At 47.8% G+C, this 22,844-nt stretch overlaps 1 protein-coding gene across 2 annotated transcripts in view; it reads left to right on the plus strand.

Annotated features, from left to right (window-relative positions):
- The first annotated feature begins 4,992 nt into the window (after positions 1 to 4,992).
- Positions 4,993 to 22,844, plus strand: part of SYNDIG1L (synapse differentiation inducing 1 like) — a 71,932-nt gene continuing 54,080 nt past the window's right edge. The window contains exon 1 of one of the 2 annotated variants that reach the window (XM_039533356.1): positions 4,993 to 5,278. The gene's annotated coding sequence lies outside the window, so the exon portion shown is untranslated. Of the gene's footprint in view, positions 5,279 to 14,608; positions 14,628 to 22,844 lie in introns of those variants that run through there. The other variant, XM_039533358.1, reaches the window with a different exon arrangement.

Below are 22,844 nucleotides of genomic sequence, written 5' to 3' on the forward strand. Positions count from 1 at the left end.
GCCAGGTGGCCTGGCTTCTTAGTTTCACCTTTTAGACTATAAGCCCTTTGGAGCAGTGACTGTCTCCTTTTGTATCATGTACAGTGTCCAGCATGTTGTTGGCACTTACCCAATAATAATTCTTCTCTGTTTCTTACAGGAGCCATGAAACTGCCCAAAAGGAGATCAAAATCCAGCCATCCCAGAGCCCTTTGTCTTCCTGGTAGTGAGAGCAAGCTGCAGAAATGCCTGTCCCTTTGTCCAGGTCAGGAAGATATTCATGGACTCCCAAACGGTGCTGTGACATAGTAGTCTGAGCACTGGGCTGGGAGCTAGGAACTACTGAGTGCTAACACCAGCTCCGACACTGATTTCTCTATAGCAAGTTTCTTCTGTTAAAGTTCAAATATTAACACTTGATGTCAAAAAAGGAAGTACAAATGGAACAGTGGAGAGTCCCTCTCACTAGCACTGTAACCAGCTATCAGACATAAGATTATCTATCTGTGTAACCCATCACCAGGGTACCTGAGCACCTTCCATGAAAAGTAAACACCAAAGTTCCATGTATAATGTAAAAAAGGCTAAGAATACAGAAAAGCAATCAGTGGCATCACAGCAAAACAGTTATTCCACTATTAAATTTTTCAACCCCTCACTGCTTGTTAAAATAGTGCCAATTAAAAAACTCTAAGTCAAAAGAACTTAATGTAATTTAAAGATTAACATTCATAGATTCACCAGTTAATTTGAAAATAGTCTTCAGCGAAGAATTCACCAGCTTCTCAGTTTTACCAATGGAAAAATAAAAGCCTGTTAATTCAGGTCATAACATTAAAAATGCTACTCTTTATTATTTAATTGGTAGAGAGTGGTATGTGATTTTTCTCTCATTCTTTAAACTCTTGACTTCAGGACTGAAAACTGGAACCATTTCTCTCTGATTGATGCTACTGAAGTAGCATTGGGGAAAGCCAACACCTTTCCGCCGTGAAATAAAGTATCAGCCTATAAATCCCAATCCTGAACCACTGGATTCAGTGGGAGCATTGCCACTGACTTTAATGGGAGAAGGATCAAGCTCTTGGCAAGCAAGTGTTTAATATCTGATCTTGGTCAGAGGCAACAATAAGCAGCACAAGAAGAGCACTCTGAAATGTAGTACTGTTCCATACTCTGTAAGGGTGTCTACCCTGCCATTGGACCCAGAGATAGCCAACAAGGAGGAGTACATAAACATTTCTATATATGTGATTCTGATTGCTCATCTGTTTCCAAAATGTCTTTTTGAATAAGGGTTAAATTAATTAAAAGTGAGATTATTTTAGACTCTTCTGACTGAACAACAGGGAAATTAACAAAACCGAAGTGTAATATCAGACCGAGTTCCCAGTGACCTCTCAGCTCTTCACTAATGACAGGCTTTGGATTTCAATGGGGGTTACCATATTAGATTAGCTGGTTTCTTTTTCCATTAAAGTGGCAGGATTTTGCTGACCCCCAGCCTGCTTACAGAAGCACTCAGAGAGTCAAGATTTCTCTCTGGTCTGACTAATGCTGCTGACACTGACTCAAAGGGAACACCAAGCTGAACAAAATCTCATTTTTGAGAATCGACAGTTCATGATTTCTGTGATGAAATTTCATCTGAGGGGTTGATACAGATGGACAGTCATACATTATCCAGGGTCCCTTTAATGCCTCTGGGCACTTCACCAAGAGGCCTGGTGGGGAAGAAAGATTTTTTTGAGAGGAGAGAGTGAAATGCTAAGAATTGTGGCCTTTAATGCCTGGCCATGGTAGCTATTTGAGTCACTAGATGGACTTGAGCAGTTCCCCTCCCCCTCGCTTATTTCCTTGTAACATATTGTTAGAGTGAACAACAGAGCTATTTAATACCAAAGCACCCTCAGCCAGATCTAATGATGGAAATGTTCATAGGATGCCAAGGGAAAATATCCTCTATGTGTTGGGTTAAATTCCAGTGCAAACCCTTTGTAGAATAATAAATCCCTAGCAAAACAACAGTAAGCAGGCTTGTCCCACAGAAGATGGAACTGAAGGGAGAAGGACTGACCACCACTGAAAGGAGATTATCATCAGTGATCTCTATTCCAGGATGATCTCTACCACAGATTTACATATGGGTCCTGAGCCTGAGATGACTCGGGAGTCCAATCCTGGAACCACCAAAGCCTCCATGTGATTTCTTTTAAGATGAGGAAGCTGGTGTGCCTACAGTGACCACATGATCATGACAGGCTGGAGGTTTGGGGCCCAGTGGCAGAGTAAGTCTGAGACAACTGAAGAGCTCCAACTTGCTGCAGCCTTCATCCGCTTTCACAGCCATTGAGATCCAAAGACCCTCTTTCCACCTGATCCACTGCTGGGGACTTGATCTAAAGGAGAGAATCCCCAACAAGATACAAGAAAGGTTTTTTTGATATAATTTACGTGTGAAGGTCCCTCCTACCTGACATCTTAAACAATTGCTTTCTGAAACAGCCCTTTCTAGAGCACAGAAAGGGAGTGGCTATTCTAAATCCTATTCTTAGTCTATTAGTCCTAAATGACTACATACAAGAATTGGTTCAAGAAGTAACTTTAGCTGAGTCACTAAGTAACAGTGACCACAATTCAATGACATTCAGTGTCCTCGGGAGAGGGATTGTGCCAAAAACTGTGGCACTAAATTTTAGAAAGAGAGATTTAAAAAAGAAAATGAGGAAGCTAGTCAAAGAGACACTCACGTTAAAAGTGAGGAAATTAAAATCCTTAGATTCTGCATGAAGGTTACTTAATCAACCATAACAGCATCGGAGAATGCACAAGACGGGGACTGCTTACCTTGCAGAGGAGCCAGATAAGAGGGGACATGATAAAAGTTTACAAAATAATGAATGTTATAGAGAAGGTGGATCGTGAACTTCTATTCTCTCTTTCTGATCATAAAAGAATAAGGGGACAGTCAAGGGAATTGAAAGGTAACAAATATAAAATGAATACAAGCAAATACTTTTTCATGCAACAAATAATGAACCTAAGGGACTCATTGCCACATGATATCACTGAGACCAGGAGCTTGGCAGGATTCAAAAAAAGGGTTGGATTTATATGGGTAACAAGAATATCCAGAGTTATAATGATGATTTTTTTTCTTTAATTGGAAGGCATATAAATCCCCAGACTTCAGTTCATAAGCCAGCCTCTAACTATTGGGGTTATGAAAAAAACAGCCCATAGCAGTTATTCCATAACTGCCAACTGCAGAGTTCTAGCATATTCCTTTGAAGCATTTGGTACGAGTTACTTTCAGAGACAGGGCCTGGGCTAGATGGAGTACTGCTCTGATGTGAAAAGACCATTGCTCTCCTCCTGTGTTTCTAAGGGCAGGAGCCTCTTCATGCTAGCAGGGCTCCAGCTAGCACACTAGCAATAGCAGTGTAGCTGTTGCAGCTTGGGCTGGAGCTCAGGCTCTCCAGCCTCAGGGTCAGGTGGGCTTGAGAGCCCAAGCTCTAGCCTGGGCAGTAACATCCACACTGCTCCTTTTAGCATGCTAGCTCAAGCCCTTGCTAGTTCAAGTCTATACCAGGCTGGGACAGTCACTCCCAGCTGCAGTGTAGGTCTAACCTAAGAGGCTACTTGAGCCAATCAGATGTCCCCAGGATGCCTGTTTCATCTTGAACAAGAATCCAGTTCCACACCCCATCTTTACTGCTCGTTACCCTTGTGGCTTCACATCTGTCATTAGACTGTAAGCTCTTTAGGGGCAGGGCTTCCATCAACCTGTAGAAATAAATTAAAATAATAATAATAATAAATATTAAAAGTGTATCTTCCTCAAAGCACCAGTGTAACATAGCTGGGGCAGGGGCACTGTCCCTGAGGAGGGAAGGAGAGTCCTGCAGTTTCTGCCTGACTTGAACTGCATTCCTCCTGCTGCTTACAGGCTAACAGGAGTTTGGAGAACTGTTTACTGCTGGTTTGTCAGCTTGACAGCAATGTTTTCTTGATGGCCTGTCAGCTGCTGATAACAGTAACATCCTCACGCTTTTGAGCACAAGCCCTAGCATAATAAATCCCAAGCTGTTGTCTAAGGTTGAGCGGCAAGGAGAGATGAAATCAGGACCTTGCTGTTATGGATTTACAGACGAACTGGGAGAAGTGGTCAGCAGAAAACCGGTGGTTTGTGATGTCTCTAATCCCACTGCTAAGAGCAGCCTAGCAGATTGATCATCGCATTTATGGGCTTCTGAGACTAGGGAGTGAGGTATGAAACCTTTTGACTGAGAAAGAAAGGAGGAAACAAAGGACTTAGACTCTCTAAGAAGAAGACATAGCAGCTGTGTTGCGGGGTGGTTACCCTGCTCCTGAAATAAGAGGAGTGAGAACAGCTGGGGAAAGCTGACTGAATAGCTGACCACAGGTGTGGCCAGCTCAATCAGGGCCCAGCTGGCCCTGATAAGAGAGGTGGAGGCCAGGAGCTACAGACTCTCTTTCTCTAGCTGTAGAGAGAGAAGGACTTGACTCCCTGGGAGCTCAGGGTACTGGGAGTAGAGTAGTGGTGGGGAAAGGCAAGAGAAGCTGGGGAGCTCTAGCCCGGTTAACCCCCAGGCTGCAGGCCTTGTTAAAGGCCAAACCAGGTACTGAGGTGCAGCCTGGGGTTAGGCAGAAGCAGCTGGTCCAAACCCCCTTGCCAATGATGAGTGGCCATTACAGTGCAGTCTGTCCCAGTGAACGGGGGCTAGATGGTGACTGGTAGTAGCTACTGAGGCAAGGTGAGGATAGAGGGTTGGGGGTTCCCCTGAGAGGGGAGACCCAGAGTGTGGAGGTACTGTGAGGGCAGAAGCCCGAGGTAAAGGGCACTGGGGTCCAGGAGGGACACGGGGCCTGAGGCAGGTGAGACACTGGCCAACAGGAGATGCTCTGAGTGCTGAAAGAGCTAATTCCCAGGATGACCAGCAGGAGGTGCTGTGATGGTGAGTCATTGCTTTGCTACAAGCTGCTATTGTGAATGTTATGCATCTGGCTAGACGAGTCATTCAGAAGCAACATGTTGAAGTAAAGCTCTGGTGTGCCAAAAGAGTGGTTGAAAAAAGAGACCCACTCAGTGCTCCTGCAAACAGAAGGAAATGGCTGTAGGAACACAGGGTACCTGAACATGAGGGTGGAGAGACAGGGAAACAGCCAATGAGGCATGTCAAGAAAATGTGCCTGTGTTCCCTGCCACAGAGCTAGGAAGAAGGAGCAAGATAGATGAAGAAATGGCCTTACCTGTGCTCACTGTCTCAGGATCTGGGTGAGGATAACTGCTTTAAAGGGAAGTGGATACGGGAGGCATGGTATCACTTGCATCAGATGTCACCTATCTTATCAAATAGCATTGCCTTCCTCTGCTAAAGCTGTGCGGCAGATAGGTATGGGCTGATTAGTGGACACGTGGGTGTCCATGGACAAATGGCTAGATGGCTACTTTTTCTGGGGAAGGGTGACTATCCATCCCTGCTGGGTCAATTGTGCTGGAAGCACTGGTGCCTTTCTCCTCCCTCCTTCTCTCCCCCCCCCCCCCAAGCTGGGAATGGTAGCGCTGAAGCCAGGAGCCCCGGTGCCCGCCCTCCCTACCTGAAGCTGGCAGTGGCGCGGAGCAGAAGCCTGGGTGGCATGGGGCTGAAGCTGGGACCCCTGGTGCCTCCCTGCCCCCCCCAGGAGCAGCCAGGGACCCCTGGCGCCCCCTGCCCCATCTGAAGCCAGCGGTGTGGGGCAGAAGCCAGCAGCCTCGGTGCCCCTCCCCCCAGTCTGAAACTGGGAGTGGCACAGGACAGAAGGCGGTAGCCCTGGCACTCCCACCTCCTGCTGAAGATGGGAGGAGCGGGGCATCCCTGGTGCCCCCCCCCACCAGGGCACCTCCTGGGTGAAACTGGGAGCAGTGGGGGGCTGAAACCCTGAGCCCCGGTGCTCTCCGTGGGCAGAAGCCCTGAGCCCATGGGCAGAGTTGGGGGGGGGGGGCACAAGGGTGTTGCACCTCCAAACTGCAGTGCCCTATCCAAAGTGGGGCAGTCCAGGGGCCGCTCCAGCTCCCCTCAGGCCCAGCCCTTTGGCCAGGTCATAGGTCAGAAGCCAGAGCCAGGCAGTGCAGGGCAGTTGCTCCTCTGGCTGGGGGTGCCATGGAGCAGCAGCCTTGGCATTCGCCCGTCTGCTGCTATTGGTTGGGGCTGCGGCAGCTCCTCAGCTCCCAACTCCCTTTGATTGCTCATGCAGCTGGTAAGAGCAGCCCTGTCAGGGGGACCCAGCTCTGGGGCTGGCAGAGTCCTCGGGGAGCACCCACCACAGAGAGCCCTCCGGGCACACAGCCCCTAGCTACCCCCTCCCTGAACCGTGAGGTATCCCCCTGGCTGCACACAGCCCCTAGTTATCCTCTCCCTGCGCCCTGGGTGGTTTTCAAACTTTTTGAATGGAGTCTCCCCTTTGAGTTATATTTTTGGTTGCATCCCCTGACAATGCAGACAGGCTGGGTGGCCTGCTGAGGTGAGTCAGGGGGTGGAGGTGGCGCTACCTCGCTGGCCCCTGCTGTGCGGAGCTGGCCTGAGCCCTGCTGGCCCTTGCACCCCCCCCCCCCATAGAAGTCAAACTATGCCTATGCCCAAGGCCCTGCCCCTCCCCCCCAACCGAGAGGCCTGAGTCCCTCCCTGTCCCTGCTGGGCCCTGGAGTTTTTATAGCAGAGAGAGAGAGGCAGGCAGGCATCAGACCAAAGATCAAAGTGGATCTAGTCAAGCCATTACTTGTCTCTGTGATGGAGTGTATTGGCCCTTCAGCATCCAGAGTGGAATCCTTCTGGACTGACAAGACCCACCTTAACATGGCCCCAGCCTTCAGCATCTCTGCTACTACAGTGGTTCATCCAGGATCCATGGGTTTTTCTGGCAGATATCCTGGTTATCTTGCCAACTAGGACTATGTAACGTACTGACCTTGCTCAAGCAGGGCTGAAGAGGGAGTGCAGAGACCAGCCAGGTGTCTCTGAATAAGGACACTAGAGCAGATAGCTGGGGAAAGCATGTTCCTGCTGTGTGTGCTGAGTTATTCTTGTTCCTTATTATAATTGTTGTCTGTGACACATATATAAGGGTCCATCATAGGGCTTATGGTTTTTGTTTGGTTTGATTTGTCAAATGGCCTATAATAAATGCAGTGCTCCAGCAAGAAAAGTGGTGTATGATCAACCAGAGGGACTGGTCTGTCTTTCCTGAAGCGGCAGAATGAGTTTGGTTATAGCCACATGGTGAATGATCATCTCTGATTCTGCTTGAGGTTTTAAAAAAGGAAGAAGGCACCTGTGACACAGAGGCCCATTGGTGGTTCATTACTCTGTGTTTCAGCAACTCTTTTGAGGCCTGACATACTTGCTGCACCTCACTCACTCAGGGCCTGCTCCAGGTTTTCTGCCGCCCCAAGTGGTGCGCCAAAAAAAAAAGCCATGGCAGTGCAATCGCGCTGCTCCACTCTTCAGCGGCAATTCGGCGGCTGGTCCTTCGCTCCCAGAGGGAGTGAGGGACTTGTTGCAGAAGACCCGGAGCTGCCGCCCCAATAGCGGCCAGAGGGCCGCCCCTGGTATTGGCTGCCCCAAGCACCTGCTTCTTTAGCTGGTGCCTGGAGCAGCCCTGCACTCACTGTTGTCATATATACTCAAAAGGTGGAAATTAATATAACTCACTGATCATTAATATTCCTGTGGCATGTGTGTACGAAGAGTTATGGATATGTGCTAGAATTAGGTTCTTAAAATGTGTTTGGTAAGCAATACATATCCACAGCCTGCCTTAGACAAATGAATGGGTATTTGCTTGTCCGACCACCCTGCAGCCAAAGAAGATACATTTACAGACAAGGCAAATAAAGCCATCAACCTACCGACTGGGGGAGATAGCCTTCTAACTATAAAGACAGGGGGTCTGATTCTCAAATGATAAGCAATTGAATCAACTGACTGCTTGATATACATTTACATTACAGTAATATTGCATACAAAGTCTTTTACAAATGCTTGTGCCACACTGGTGATTAACAATACAGACACTTCACAATGATAACACTACATGAGGAATTATGGATACTCGTTGTTATGCTTTAAAGCAGTGGCTCTCAACCTTTCCAGATTACTGTACCGCTTTCAGGAGCCTGATTTGTCTTGCATACTCCCAAGTTTCACCTCACGTAAAAACTACTTGCTTACAAGATCAGACATAAAAATACCAAAGTGTTACAGCACACTTACTGAAAAACTGCTGACTCTCATATTTACCATATAATTATAAAATAAATATTGTTCTTACATTTCAGTGTATAGTATATACAGCAGTATAAACATGTCATAGTATGAAATTTAACTTGTACAGATTTCACTAGTGCTTTTTATGTAGCCCATTGTAAAATTAGGTGAGTTGATGGACCCCCTGGAAGACCTCTGTATACCCACAGGGGTACACATACCCCTGGTTGAGAACCACTCCTTTAAAGTCTGCGACCAAGCACCTGGAGAAACCGATTTTCTCCCAGACAGGAGGGAAGGCAGCTATTTACCTGTTTCCAGTGCAAGTCAAATTAAGCAGTTTGGAATCATAACAATGGAAGCCCCATTTACATATGAATCTGCAGGGGGATGGGAAGTCAACAGAAAGGGAAGAACAAGCAGAAGCCTCCCTGCCCCTTGTAGAAGGGTCAATGAAGTTTGGAAAGACAGCATGGCGTCTGCACCCCAGCAGGAGAGAGAAGCTGGTCTGGGCTTACTTTTCAACGAATACACTTCAAAGATTTACTAGTCTATAAAACCAAGGGGGAGAGAACCCCATAGTTATCCATCACTTGGGGAATTCAAGGGGCCAGAGCCCTTGGAACCACAGAACATTGTATCCTTCAGGCAAGGGTTGAAGTCCCTGGGAACTGAATTTAGGTGAGAAACCTGCTTAGGCAAGGATTGTAACTTGCTGAAGTTGAATTTTAGTCTTGGAAGTATATTTGTGCTTTTGTTTGTTGTGACTCTTTCTATCCTTGTTCCTTGTGCTTGGTGTCACTTCATCCTGTGTCCTTTTGTTAAATAAATTTGTTTTACTGTAAACCAATTCAGGGCTGTGATTAAAATAAGAGTGTTTGTTTGTCAAAGCCCAGTTATTTAAAGAGCTGCAGCATATTGTCTCTTTACTGGAGCAACGAACTTAATTATGTCTGTATGTGTTCCAGGAAAGGGCTGGACGCTGCAGGGAGATGTCTCTGGGGAGCACGAGTTCACTGATTGTTACCTGCAAGGCCAGGTTTGGAGTAGCAGGGTCCTGAAGAGTTTGCTGACAAGACAGACAAGCTGGCGTGTCAGGGAGCTGTCTCAGCTTTGCAGTAGCAAAACTCTTGCTGAGGCTGAGAGTGGAACACAGTAACTCTCAGCTCTGGGAACCTCAGGAGATTGTCACATTGGCAGACGATGTTGGGGAAAATTCAGCACTGGGGGTGTTGGATTCACTCTGCAAACAGTAACTGGGCAGTGGAAGTCAGGGTGTGACTTGTAGGCTGGCTGTTGGGGTCTGGGCTGTTGTTCATGGCTGCATAGCACTGAAGGCACCTAGAGTGCCCAGGCAGGCAGTGACACCGCCCCTTATTGGTGTGGGTTAAACCCCAAAATGTCACAGTAACAAAACTGGGGTAAATACATAGTTACTCTAAATTCAGTGCTATGTGCAGAACAATAGTCTCTCCCTTTTTAGTTTGTGGGGCAGAAATTTACCAGTACTGATCTATGGTGGGCATAGGGAAGGAAAGCCCCCAGGAGCTACCAACGACAGTGACAAATATTGTGTTGGCATCAACTTTGTTCCAGAGGGCATTTGGTCTATGTTGCTGACATCAATGGGCATCAAAGCCACAGTGGATGCCACTGTATCTGAAATGTGAGTTAGGTACATTCTTTTTCAGGGATTACTGAACTACTGTGGGTACATATCTGGCTCAGTAAAAATGGGTCTCTTCTCCAGTCTTTTAGCTCAATGAAAGATCAGGACAAAGCTGATAAGGTGAGAAGATACAGACATAGCAGACACTGTGCTGTTCTGATTTTTGGACCTGGGCCATATGAGCAGACACTAAGAAAATCAGACTAGCTCCCACTCTGTTATTCCAGATGGCTGGAACCCTCAATTCAGTCTGGGTGTCTCTAATGGGATCTTATGCAGTGTTGCTGTAGCTGTGTTGGTCCCAGGATATTAGACAAGGTGGGTATTACTTCACCCACCTTGTCTCTCTGTTATGGGATCTTTGCGCTTTTATTTCACTACTTTTAGGCTGAGCTGTCATGCCTTCTTCACACCACACCCTGCCGAATGCTGTATGCAGAAGATATTGTCCTAGAGCAGTGCTCTCAAACTTATTTGATCTGTAGTAGTTTATGGCTTCCCCCCCTGCCCACCCAGCCAGCAGCTTCTGCTCTCCAGCTGCCCAGTTCTTAAGGAGGAATGTATTTGGGGGAGGGGGCATGAGAAGCTTTAGGGGAGCAGAGAAAAACTTACTGCGCACATTTAGAGCTGGGCTGCTGGAGAGTGGTGGCTTCTGTCCGGGAGCCCAGCTCTGAAAGACTTCTCTGCTGCTACTGGCAGCAGCGCTGAAGAGTGGCCTGGTATAGTGTTGCCACCCTTACTACTTAGCATTGGGCACCCAGCCAGCAGCCACCACTCTCCAGCGGCCCAGCTCTGAATGTGCACAGTAAGTTTCCCTAAAGCTTCTCATGCCCCCTCCTCCCCAAGGGGGGCATGGCCCCTCAATTTGAGAACCTCTGTCCTAAAGTAATTGTAACAGCCTGGGTTGGATCACGCCATTGATGAAGGGGAAAATGATGCTAACTTGTGTCACGCTATGAGCAATATGTCAGGACTGTTGCTCCTGTATCCATGGTGGTAGCCCAAAAATCCATGGCAGTGTCTTCATGTGCATTCTGTTGGTCCTCTGAAGGTACACATGATTTTGGCAGCTATTGTTTTACTCAGAGCAGCTAGAGTCCTGTGTGATAGTGACTTTTGTTATGTACTTATTAGTTCTTTTATGATAGGAATAAGAAGATGCAATCCCAGCCCCAAAGACCTGTTATGTCTCATTTCAGACATAATACAATGAAGTAAAGTATGTAAGCAGTAGAAAAGACTTAGGGTACGTCTATACTTACCGTCCGGGTCGGCGGCTAGCATTCATCTTCTCGGAGTTTGATATATCGCGTCTAAACTAGACGCAATATATCAAACTCCGAACGCGCTCCCGTCGACTTGAACTCCACCACCGCAAACGGCGGTGGCGGAGTCAACGGGGGAGCCGCGGACTTCGATCCCGCGGCGTCTGGACGGGTGAGTACTTCGAAGTAAGGTAGTTCGAGTTCAGCTACGCTATTCGCGTGGCTGAACTTGCGTACCTTAGTTCGACCCCCCCCTTAGTGTAGACCAGGCCTTAGAGGGGGAGAATGGGGAGACAACAATAAAATGATGCAGTAACTCAATGCAGCTAATGCAATGGTGCATCAAAGCCATTTATTTTGTACGCTAATTTCTTGTAGGTGTTGTAGAAGTCAGTCTCTAGGTGGTGGTGACTGAAGAGAGTGTAGTGACTTCATGGACCAGCTCAGGAAATTTTTTTCTACATCTACTGAATCTGTACTGCCTGTGAGAGGCATAAATGTTCAGCAGCCATGTTCTGCCAGAGCAGCTAGTAAGTGACAATGGACTTTGGTTTGTATTGCATGAGTTTGAAACTTGCATGAAGATGTATGGTGCTCCTTTGATGTGGAGAACACCATTCCAGCTAGCAACAGCTAAGCAGAAAGATTTGTCCAAACAATGAAGCAAGCACTCTTTCTCAGAAGGAAGAGCATGTGTCCATAAACGCTTGCCTAATTTCTCATTATCTTGTTGAAACTGCTCATGCCACTACAAAGGAGCCTCTAACACTGCTAATGTTCAGTTGACAGCTGGGTATCTGTTTTGATTTACTGAGCTCACCCAGAATGACACAGGTGCTGAAAGAACAGGCACAGGTAGATCAAAAGGAAAGACCAGTAAATGTAGTGATTAAACACGAGGATGTGCAGAACTAGCTTGTAAGTAAGCGACTGCCTCTAAATGGGCTCTTGGTGTGGTTATTGCCAAGCCAGGATCAGTGTGGTGTTCACCCGCAGCAGGAACAGAAAATCGTCTCACATGCCAGGGATTGTGTTGATCAGCGTTTAGCAGCACCTACTGAATGAATCAGCTGAAAATTCAAGAGTTTCTGTTCTGAAATTTGTGAATGATGAGGCCCCTAGTCACAGACACTTACCACGCCGGACCCTTCTCCAGCACTGGTATTAGTGGATGAGCTGATGTCACCGTCTGCTTCCACGTCACTAAGTCTTCTCAGACATTGCTCGTGCATGCTGCGGACTGTGACGGAGGTCCCAATTTCCGTCCCCCGTGCACATCTAATGTGAGTCAGATTATGATGTCAAAGAACAGGGAAATAGTCTGGGGGCAGAAGAATTCCAGGGTTAGATGAGTTTGATGATGTTGACCCTATTCTCTAGCTAACAGTTCTGTTAATGGAGTATTCCTATTGTGGGGCACGTGATTTAAGTACTGGAGTTCCGTGTGGTTTTTCATAGTCCCCCTTAACAATATTTGACCTTATGATTTGACCTTGGACTTGGGATGTGTATTCAATATTTTGTTTCTCTCCATAGAAAAAATATAAAGGAGTATTGACCTGCCTCAGTTTTCTCATCTATGAAGTAGGGATAATGAGACTAGCCCACTGTTGTAAAGTGCTTTGAGATCCCTGGATGAGAGCAAGTATTAACCTGGTTCATCTTTGTCATTTATTCTCTTGAAAGTGGGCTAGAGGGGGGGATAGGCCCTGCTCAGTTATCTCCTTTGTTTGCAATCTTTACCCACCTTGTGCTTTTGCTGGTGTGATGCTAAGCCTGCCAGTGCATGTCTGACACGCAGTCCTGGCCTCTGTAAAAGAGAGAGGTGGGAAGATGAAATATAGTTGGTAAAAGTGGTGGGGGAAGCAACTCCTCTTACTGTACTTCCCAAGTGCTGGGTATTTTGTCTTTATTATGGTTTGCAAATGAAAACAAACAAGGGATAACAAAAGATAAATTGAGGGTGAGGAATTGAAAGGGAGGCATTGGAGACAGAAGAGTAGGAGAGAAAGGAGTAAATGGAGACATGAGGGCACAAAATAACAGAACATGAGTGAATGTGAGGAAAAAGAATTGTGATAGATTTTTGGAATCTACGGGGGGGGGGGGGGGAGAAGGAGGGGAGGGGGGAGAGAGAGAGACATGGGACCTGAGAGGGGCATAGTTCAGAGGAGGGAGCTGTTCTCTTTGAACTAGTTGTACCAGGCAGACACTTGCTGTTCCACCTCAATTCAGGATTATTGATGGATTATTGATCTTGAAAGGTAACGCAATAGAATCTAGTGAAACTCTGCACTTCTGAATAGCAAGGAAAAGCAGATGATATCAGAGAACAGAAGGGGCTTGGGGCTAGTTGGTAGCTTTCCAATGTCATGAGATTTTGGATCTGTGTTGTGGTGGTGGAAACCGTTGTTGGGATGCATGGAAGGGCAACACCATATGTCTGGGAATTCAAGATTAGTCAAACATAGCGAGATTTAAGTTTTTACAGATGTAGAGAAACGTAAGGGACTGACAAAAATCATTTGCTTAGCAGAAGTGGCAGTGCAGGCCTTCTGATGTAGGTGGAGAAATCAACTGAAACCGAAGCCCAGCTAAATATTGAATAATACTTATTTATATAAAAATATTTTATTTATAAAACCTTAATAAATAAAGCACCTGGGTTCATACAGTTTTCATATACAGGTGGAAAAGCTAAAATGCTGGCACTGAAATTAAAGTGCACTACAAACAGCAATGCCGGACAGCACTTGTTTAGTTCCTATCAGGGTGTTGGAGTCTAATATTTGGGGTTTGGTTTCACATTTGAGCCAATTCTATGAACTTTTTAGACAAGTGTCTTGAATTTTGTTACTTGATCCCAGCATGTGCATCTGTGGTGTGAAAGTAGAATAAATTATATTGTAAAAATAAGAATGGATTAAAGAAATGTTGTATGTACCTTTAAGCAGAAATAAGAAATGTTGAAATACAGGTGCCAGGAAAAGAAACATTAGGCATAAACAATGGTGCTAATGGCAAAACATTAACAGAAGATGGGTAGTAGTTTAGTAGAGATATGATATGCATGCCCAGCCCCCCTAAACTTATCTGATTCTGCTTGCTTGTTTATATTCTGTTAAGTTCTCTCATCCTTTTATCTGTATAAATAAGTTAGTTATGTCTTGGTATTGTATGGGGCTTTATTTATGTATTATTAGCAGGAGCGCTGTAATAAAAGGTGGGTGGTAGCTGTGGCGCTCCCATCACAACTTGGAATGACCCTTCGCAAGAGTCACCTGCATATTTTTCCATTTGGTTTTCATGGTTTCACCCTCTGAGTCATTTTCTGCTTTCAGCAAATCTGCAGCTTGTTTATCCCCATTGACAGAATCACTGCTGCAAGCAGTCGGTTTCATGGCCAGCTGGCTGGTTGCTGACAGAAGGCGCTGTATCTGAAGACAGGTAACTAAAAACCCTGGGGGATATTTTTGTGGAGTGGGTTTCTTCACAGGACAGGTGATTGTTCCAGTACGGGTTTCAGTGTACTTCTAGGTGGCTCTTCTCTTGTGGAAAGGATCTCTGTTGTAAGCTTTCTGGCAACACAGCAATAAGTCACACCCAGGTGTATGCATTACACACCACTGGTGCACTGTGAAGCACAAGGTTGAAGGCAAGTCCTGTGGAGGAAGGATGGTTCTGCAGTTAAAGCACAGATCTCAGCCAGGACTTCTGGGTTCCCTTTGGGGCTCTGACAGTGGCTCTCTGTTATGTTGTTACGGCCCCTCTCTGTGCAGCACAGAGCATGAATGGGGGCATGAATGCAAGCAGAGGAGGGAGATGCATGTGACCGTTCAGTGCTCTGGGTCCCTCCAGCCCTCCTGGAATGTGTTGGGCAAGAACTGAAGAGTGAAATAGGATGTTGTGGTCCTCAGCTCAGCAATGCAGCCAGCAGACCTGGCCCTGCTCCTGCTGCAGCCATGAGCCAACAGAGAAAGGAACAGGAGATGAGGCCAGCACAAGACAGCATAACAGAATGTTTGGGCCCCAGGGAGAATGTGACAGTGAGTGGCTTCAAGGCGAGCATGGAGGAGAGCAGGAGGAGATGGGCCCAAATCCTTATCTGAGATTAACATGCAAGGACTTTCTTCCTAAACCCGAATGTCCTTCTTGTAAGGGCTCATCAGAAAGCTCACAGTGGGGGATGTTCAGGGATCCCTTAGGCAACAGGGACTGCCAGAAACTCCCCTTGTCAATGATACCAAGGGACCAGCTTCTAAGGGGCCAGGGCTCCATGGGAACCAACAACTGTGACAGAGCAGAGCACTAAGTGGGGGAAGGTGGGGGCCTTCACCCCACTCTGCTGGGTTTATCCTAATCTCCCTCTAGCAGCTGCTGGTCCTACAGTGGGGAGGAGTCTCAGAGCCTCTTCCCCATGCTCAGTGACAAAGAGCAACACCACAGGGGAGCAGAATTAGCAGCTCCCCTTCCAGGAGCAGAAGAAATTAGGGAGGGTGAAAAGGAAACCCTTAGCCCCTTCACCCAGTCAGGAGGCATTGGTGGGGGGGTGTGTGTGTGCTGAAAGCTCTTCTTCTCCACAGGACCTGCCACAGAGGGGTGAATGGGAGGAAAAAGAAGAGTCCAGAGCTCCTTTCCCAATCAGGAACCAGCACAGGGCTGGAGAAAGGGGGTTAGGGCTTCCCTGAGCCACCTTAGCTCCATAGGTAGCTCTAGGGATATATAGGCCCTTCTCTCCCTGACCCCTGGTAGGAGAGATTGTAGCTTGAATTTGAAGTTATCTTGGCTCCTTAGGCCATGGGCGTGCAGCTCCCAGCTCTGCTCATCCTGCAACAGGCTATTAGATCCTCCCTCCCAACTTAACTGGGGCAGGGAGGGGCCAGGAGGATGGGGGAGCTGGGAGCTGAGGCACTGTAAGCACAGCTCCCATCCCCACTCTGCCTGCTGCAGAGAGAGAAGAGCTGGTCGCTTCACTCCCCTGGAGGAGCTGGAAGTGGTTAGGGCACTAAACTGGGAGTGTGGTGACCACAGTTCAATTCCCTGTTCTGCGACAGACTGTATGTGTGTCCCTCAGTAGGTCTCTGCATCTCCAGGCCCCCTCTGTAAATGGGATAATTGCACTTCCTTCCTCACCACAGGGGTGAGGATACAGAAAGATTGCAAGGCACTCAGATACCACAGTAGTGGGACCCATTGAAGAACCTAGGATAGATGGAGGTGTGCAGTAGTTCCAGCTGTCTGAGGAGCTGGCCTGGCTCTCCCTGATATCTGAGCCCCCTCTTGCCATTCCCCTACAGATGTCCCAGCTAGGGGAGAGGAGAGCTTGTATCTGAGGGTGGAGCAGTTCCAGCAGGAGTGGAGTGGGCGGCTACAGCCCTCTGAGGAGCACAGCTAGTAGAGCTGCTCCTGGTGGTTGCTGTGCTCCTTGAGACATTTCTGGGGGAGGGACAGTGAATGTGGGGAACATGCATAGGGAGAGTGTGTGTGTGGGGGAGATATAGTACTGGAGGTCCTCAGGGCCAGAGATTGCCATCTCTTGCAGGATTGCTGACTGAACTCCTATGGAGTACAAGTGTGGGGATGTGGTGGAGACCATGGGTGGGGAGGGGAAAATGGCAGTGGGGCATTGCTGGGAAAGGCGGGGCAGAGAGAGGACTGAGCTGGTGAATCAAGGAGGTTTGCTCACTGCATCACAGTAGCTTCTGGGGTATCAGAGCTGTTAGCTAATGCTAATATCCTTTTAAGAAAAATATGTGCAGCTGCAGGATGTTAGAGCCCTCTATGAACCCTTCTGTACTAGTGCCAGGGCTCTTAGGACAGCTGCAGACTGAGGTACGTTGCCTAGATTGGAGCATGTCAGCTAGAGGCACTCAGGTCAGGTGAGGATGATGGGAGAGAGCTTGCGAACTCCCAAGTGTTCTTTAACCATCTTTTGTAAGCAGCCTAATGGGAGATCTCCAGAAAAAAGCTCCAATGCCATCTGCCAGGTACTGTATCCTGGATCCCTCCCAGTTGGACTTCAGGCCAGGGCATGGTGTTGCTCTGGTAGATCTCCTCCTGACACTAGAACAGATAAACACACCACATTCATCCTGCTGGACACCTTGGCATCACTTGATACCAGTGATCACCAAATACTCCTGCCCCACCTCCAAGAAACTGCAGGGGTGAAAGGCAATGCCCTGAAGTGGCTCAGGTCCTTCTCAGCTCCAGCCTAGAGGGTGGTCATGGACAACTGCCCTCTGCCTTCAAAGCCCTCCTCTGCAGAGCTACACAAGGCTCAATCCAATCTCTCTCGTATTACTCAATATCTAAATGTAGCCATTGGGGGAGCTGGTCAGACAACATGGGCTGAAGAGCCAGCATGATGAAGACAACACCCAGCTCCACCTCTCCTTTACATCCATCGCAAATAGCACTCTGTGCCTGCCAGAATCCAGCACCTGGGTAAGAGTGGCTGGCTAAGGGTGAGCCCAGGCTAGACTGAGGTGATGCTGGTCTGAAGAGGGAAAAGCTTTGAAGAACTTGCCTCCTGTATCACATGGAAGGCATTTGCTCTCAGATTTCATAGATTCCAAGGCCAGAAGGGACCACTGTGCTCATCTGGTCTGACACCACTCCAGTGGTGACTGGCCAGCAGCCTGCACTGCATCCTCAGAGACCTGACCATGGGGATCCATGCATTCGTGATCTCTCGGCTTAGTTACTGCAACTCATGAGATCCACAAATGAACCAAGAGACTGTGGCATAGGCTGCTGCATTTGGTACCAGCTAAGGCTATCTGCTTAGGTAGGTCTCCAGGAGCACATCACCCCAGGCTGTGCCCTGCACTGGCATCAGATTTAGTCCAGTTTGAAGTTTGTCCTGCTATTTAACCCCCTGATGGAATTAGCCTTAAGTCCCTGAGAGATCAATCACCTCTCCCTCTGGAACCAGGACCTCCAGTGACAGCTCTGGCCCACCAGAACAATGAAATGGGCAACCAATGAGGGAGGCTCACAGGATTTGTGTCCAGACTATGGAACAAACTACCCCAAGAGACAAGACCAAGCATGGACTTGGCCGCATTCAGAATACAAAGTAGAATTCAACTCCTTAGCATATCTTTCCCTTGATAACTTCTGCACATAAAGCACCCAACATTCCCTCACTTAAACAACCCCAAACCCTGTGAACCAGCCAGCTTTTTCTTGTATGGGCTGAGAAAGAATAAAGAGAGTAAGGTTATTTCTGTTTTTAAATGCTTGGCAGGTGTTGGATATGACAGTAATGGTGGCCAGGCAGGTACCTAGATAGCCACACAGCAAGTATGAACAATCTTACTGGCTTCTGCTGGGGCATCTTGCCCATTCTCCTTCCCTTCTTATGGCAGGATTGTGTGGTTATCCTCACCAAACCCTTGCAGCTGGAAGCCTCTTGGCAGCTCCAGCATCTGTTTCTCTCCAGCCTCATCCTTCTTCCTTTCATTCTCTTGATAATGAACAGCACAAAATGGTTAGACAAGGGCAGCAGTAAAATTAGTGATGTGGTAAAGTTCACAGCTCTGCTCATAAATTTAATTTTCAACAAGGCAAAGCATGAGACAAGAGGCCATAAAACTGGAGAAGCAAAGCTGGTGTCTGATTGAAGCTGCAGCTTTGTGCAGAATTGCAAGCAGCCTCTGTCCAGTGGCTGGTTGCCATGGGGACCTTGCAACAGTGGCTATAGCAAATCTCTCCATTCCCAGCTTGTACAGAGTTTAGGATGAAATGGCACAGCAGGGTGGGCACAGCCACTACTCAGGGCCTGCTAAGGCCCTTCCTCATTAGCAGAAATGGAAGCCCAGGAGGTTATTTTATTTATTTCAATTGATATACAGGTGAGAAGTTCCCATCCTGAGCTCATGCTGCGTCAGGCAGCCTGTTCTAAACACAATCAATACAAAAGAATAGATTTAGCTGCATTGCCTGGAATATCTTGTTGGGACAGTTGGTAGGAGAAGAGAGATTTAAAATCTCTCTCTGAAACACGAAGCTAATTCCTTCATCACCTGCAGGAGGATTTGATGATGATCCCACTCAGGGCCTCACTGGTCACTGAGGGTACATCTACACTGCAATTAAAAACCCATGGCTGGCCCATGCCAGCTGACTCGGGCTCAGGCTGTGGGGCTGTTTAATTGCAGTGTAGACATTCTGGCTGGGGCAGCAGCCCGAACTCTGGGACTCTCCTACCTTGCAGCGTCCTAGAGCCCATGTCCCAGCCTACGCCTGGATGTCTACACTGCAATTAAACAGCCCCACAGCCTGAGCCCTGGGAGCCTGAGTCAGCTGGCATGGGCTAGCCACAGGGTTTTTAATTGCTATTTACACATACACTGAAACTGACACTGCACTGCCTGGGAGCAAATGTCTGCACTACCCACCTTAATCAATGATTCCACCCCGCCCCCCTACAGTCCTGTTGTTCTAAAGGACAGGGATATAAATGCTGCCGCCGCCACCTCCTCCTCTTCACTGTAGGTGTTGGGAGTAAATGGAAAGCTTATGCAAGTGCATCTCTCCCTAAAGCCTGGAGCTTGCACCTTTGCAAGTGGAGCTTATGCCATGGATCCTAATGTTTGCATGGGACACTGGGCCCATGGGAACACAGAATATACAGGAGTTGGTCTGGTCTGTTGAATACTAGCCCCATAGCTTTAGGGCACTGGTCCTGCACCTGTGCAGTCGATGGGAGCTTTGCCATTGACTTCAATGGGTGCAGGATCAGGTCCTAGTGAGCAGTGTCTGGATTCCCCCAGCACTGGGTTGCTGGATCACCCAATTCGACTCAACTGTGGGTGTTTGAGACTTGGACTCAAATTGATAACATTCCTCAGCAGCTGAAATGGAGGCATTTCCCCTGAGCATAGCCTGTCCCATGGGTATGAAGTGAAACCTTTCCCACATTTGAGAACTTGCTCCCCTATGAGCCAAGATTAAATAGAATATTAATGAATATCCCAGGTTTAGGCAACCTATGGCACAGGTGCTGAAGGTGGCACGCAAGCTGATTTTTCAGTGGCACTCACAGTGCCTGGGTCCTGGCCACCAGTCTGGGGGGCTCTGCATTTTAATTTAATTTTAAATAAAGCATCTTCAACATTTTTGAAACCTTAGTTACTTTACATACAACAATAGTTTAGTTATATATTATAGACTTCTAGAAAGAGACCTTCTAAAAAGGTTAAAATGTATTACTGGCACATGAAACCTTTAGTTAGAGAGGATAAATGAAGACTCGGCACACTACTTCTAAAAAGTTGCCAACCCCTGCAATATCCATTTTAGTATCATTAATTCAAAGGTAACGTTCATTTGCAGTGAAATCCTGGCCCTAGTGCAATTAACAGGAATTTTACCATCAGTTTCAGTGGAGCCAGGATTTCACCCTGTCTTGAGAAGACATTTGGGGGGTTACAGCCCTGCAACAGGTATAAACATAATCTGCTACAAACAGGCCCACCGACAGCAATTCTGGGCCCCCGGGCAGAACAGTCAACAGAACAGACCCCCTGCATGGACACAGTCCATCTGACATTTGGGCTGTGCTGGACCTGCGCTGGCTGGTGCCCAGCGAGCTGCTGGCTACACTGCTGGGAGGGCTCTTCTGGCATGGCCAGGGCTTTCACATGCCTGCCTGGTAGGGCTACCAACTGTTGCCCTATTAAATTAACTCTTTCCTGCTTATACCAATGATCCATCTCTAGGTTGGCAGTTCATAGCCCCGGCACCTCTGGGCTGGCTGTGGCAGTTATGAAAGTAAAAAAATTGCTTTAGCCCCATCTCCCCTTTCATTACAAATTGAGGATTACAAGAAGCTGCAGGGGTGAAGGGCAATGCCCTGAAATGGCTCAGGTCCTTCTCAGACCCAGCCTACAGGGCTGTCATGGGCAACTGCCCTCCACCTCCAAAGCCCTCATCTGCAGAGCTACAATCTTAAGAGGAAGGAAGCCCAGCAGTGAGGAGCCATAGGAGAGCAAAAGGCAGGCAGAGGCCTGTGGAAGGCTCCAGGCAGAAAGGCCTTGGAATGGTTGCTTGGAACAGAGCAGGGAATAACCCAAAGGAGCTGGACAGGCTGAGGGGAGAGATGGAAAAGAGCCTGGGAAGGCAGCGAGTGGGAGAAGGGTGCTTGAAGTTGAAGGAGAGAAGACAGACCCCGTAGGAAGAAGGGCTGGGCCCACTTTTGGACTGGCCTGGGACAGAGTTCATGTTTTGTTTGGTTTAGGTTTGGATTTCCTTGAGAGGGTGGACTTGTGGTAATAGTTTAGCTGAGGGGCCAAGTCACTGCAGCCAGTTACCGCTACATCTGGAGTAGGCTGAAGATTGTTGAAGGGAAACTGAGGCAGAGTGCTGCAATGCTGGGTCTTGCTCTGAGGTGGTGAGTCGTATACAGGCACCCATCAGTATGCCAGGTGCTTCTCTCACAAAACCAGTCCCTGCCCTAAAGAACATACAGTAAAAGGCCCCAATCCTGCAAGTTGCACCATGCAGGTAGGAAGTCAGTGGGGCTCTGGACAAGTGCACTGGTCTGCACTTACCGAACAACTTGCAGGTTCAGGACTTAACTGGCAAACTCGACAGACAAGGGGAATATGGACTATCCCAGGAATGTGAGGAGCTGGGAGTGTCATAGGCTATGGAAATATAGTTGTCTTCTTTCTACCCTCTTCCACTCTCTGTGGGGCTCCCTCCATACTCTTTCTGGGCAATCTCATCTGCTCACACAACTTTACCAATCTTCTTTGTACTGATGAACCACAGATTTACCTTAATCCTCTGTCTCTCACTGCCTTTCTGACATCTCCTCTGGTTGCCTCATGGTCACCTCAGCTTAAGGGGGCAAAACTGGGCTCCATGTCTTTCCGCCTAACCCCTTTCCCCTTCCTCCTTTCTCTGTCACTGTGGATAGAGCACCAGCATCCTCTCTGTAATCCAGGCCTGAAACATGGTCCTCTTCAATTGCCCCATCCATCCAGGCTGTGTCCAAAACTTGACACTCCTTTCTCCAGAGCATCTCTAAGACAAGGCTTTCCTCTCTGTGCAAACAATCCAAATGCTTGTCCAGGACCTCAGCATCTCCTGCCTTGATTATCGTAACCTTCTCTCTGGCCTTCCTGACAATCACATTGTCCCCACTTTAGTCCATTCAAAATGCAGATGCTAAGATCATCTACCTTGCTTGCAACTCTGACCTTTGTGCCACCTTTCTTAATCCCTCCACTGGCTCCCCCTTGCATCAGGGTTGAGCTTCTTCTCCTTACCTTCAAGATCCTTCTAAACTTTGTCCCTCCCTCATTCCCTGCTAGTCTCTTACTGCATATCTCCACCCCCTCCGATCTGCCAACATGCCAGCTTTGATCACCTATTTGTCTGCCTCCTCCACAGCTGGCTTTGTGTTTTCACCTCATCAGATGCCTGCCATGAGGTGACAGACCACTACCTCCTCCTTCTTCCAGTTCACCTGCAGACCCACCTCTGCTGCAATGTCTACAACACACAGGCCACCTCGCTGCTCAGAATGGCAGTTGGGGATAGCTGATGTGTATCTATTAAAAATTGTATGTGTTTTTCTTCTTTCTCTTCATATAGCTCTCCTCTTTCAGAGTGTAGGCTCCATATAGCTGTGGATAATGCCTAGCACAA

This window comes from Mauremys reevesii, linkage group 4 (assembly GCF_016161935.1).
Source record: "Mauremys reevesii isolate NIE-2019 linkage group 4, ASM1616193v1, whole genome shotgun sequence".
Lineage (NCBI taxonomy): Eukaryota > Metazoa > Chordata > Testudines > Geoemydidae > Mauremys > Mauremys reevesii.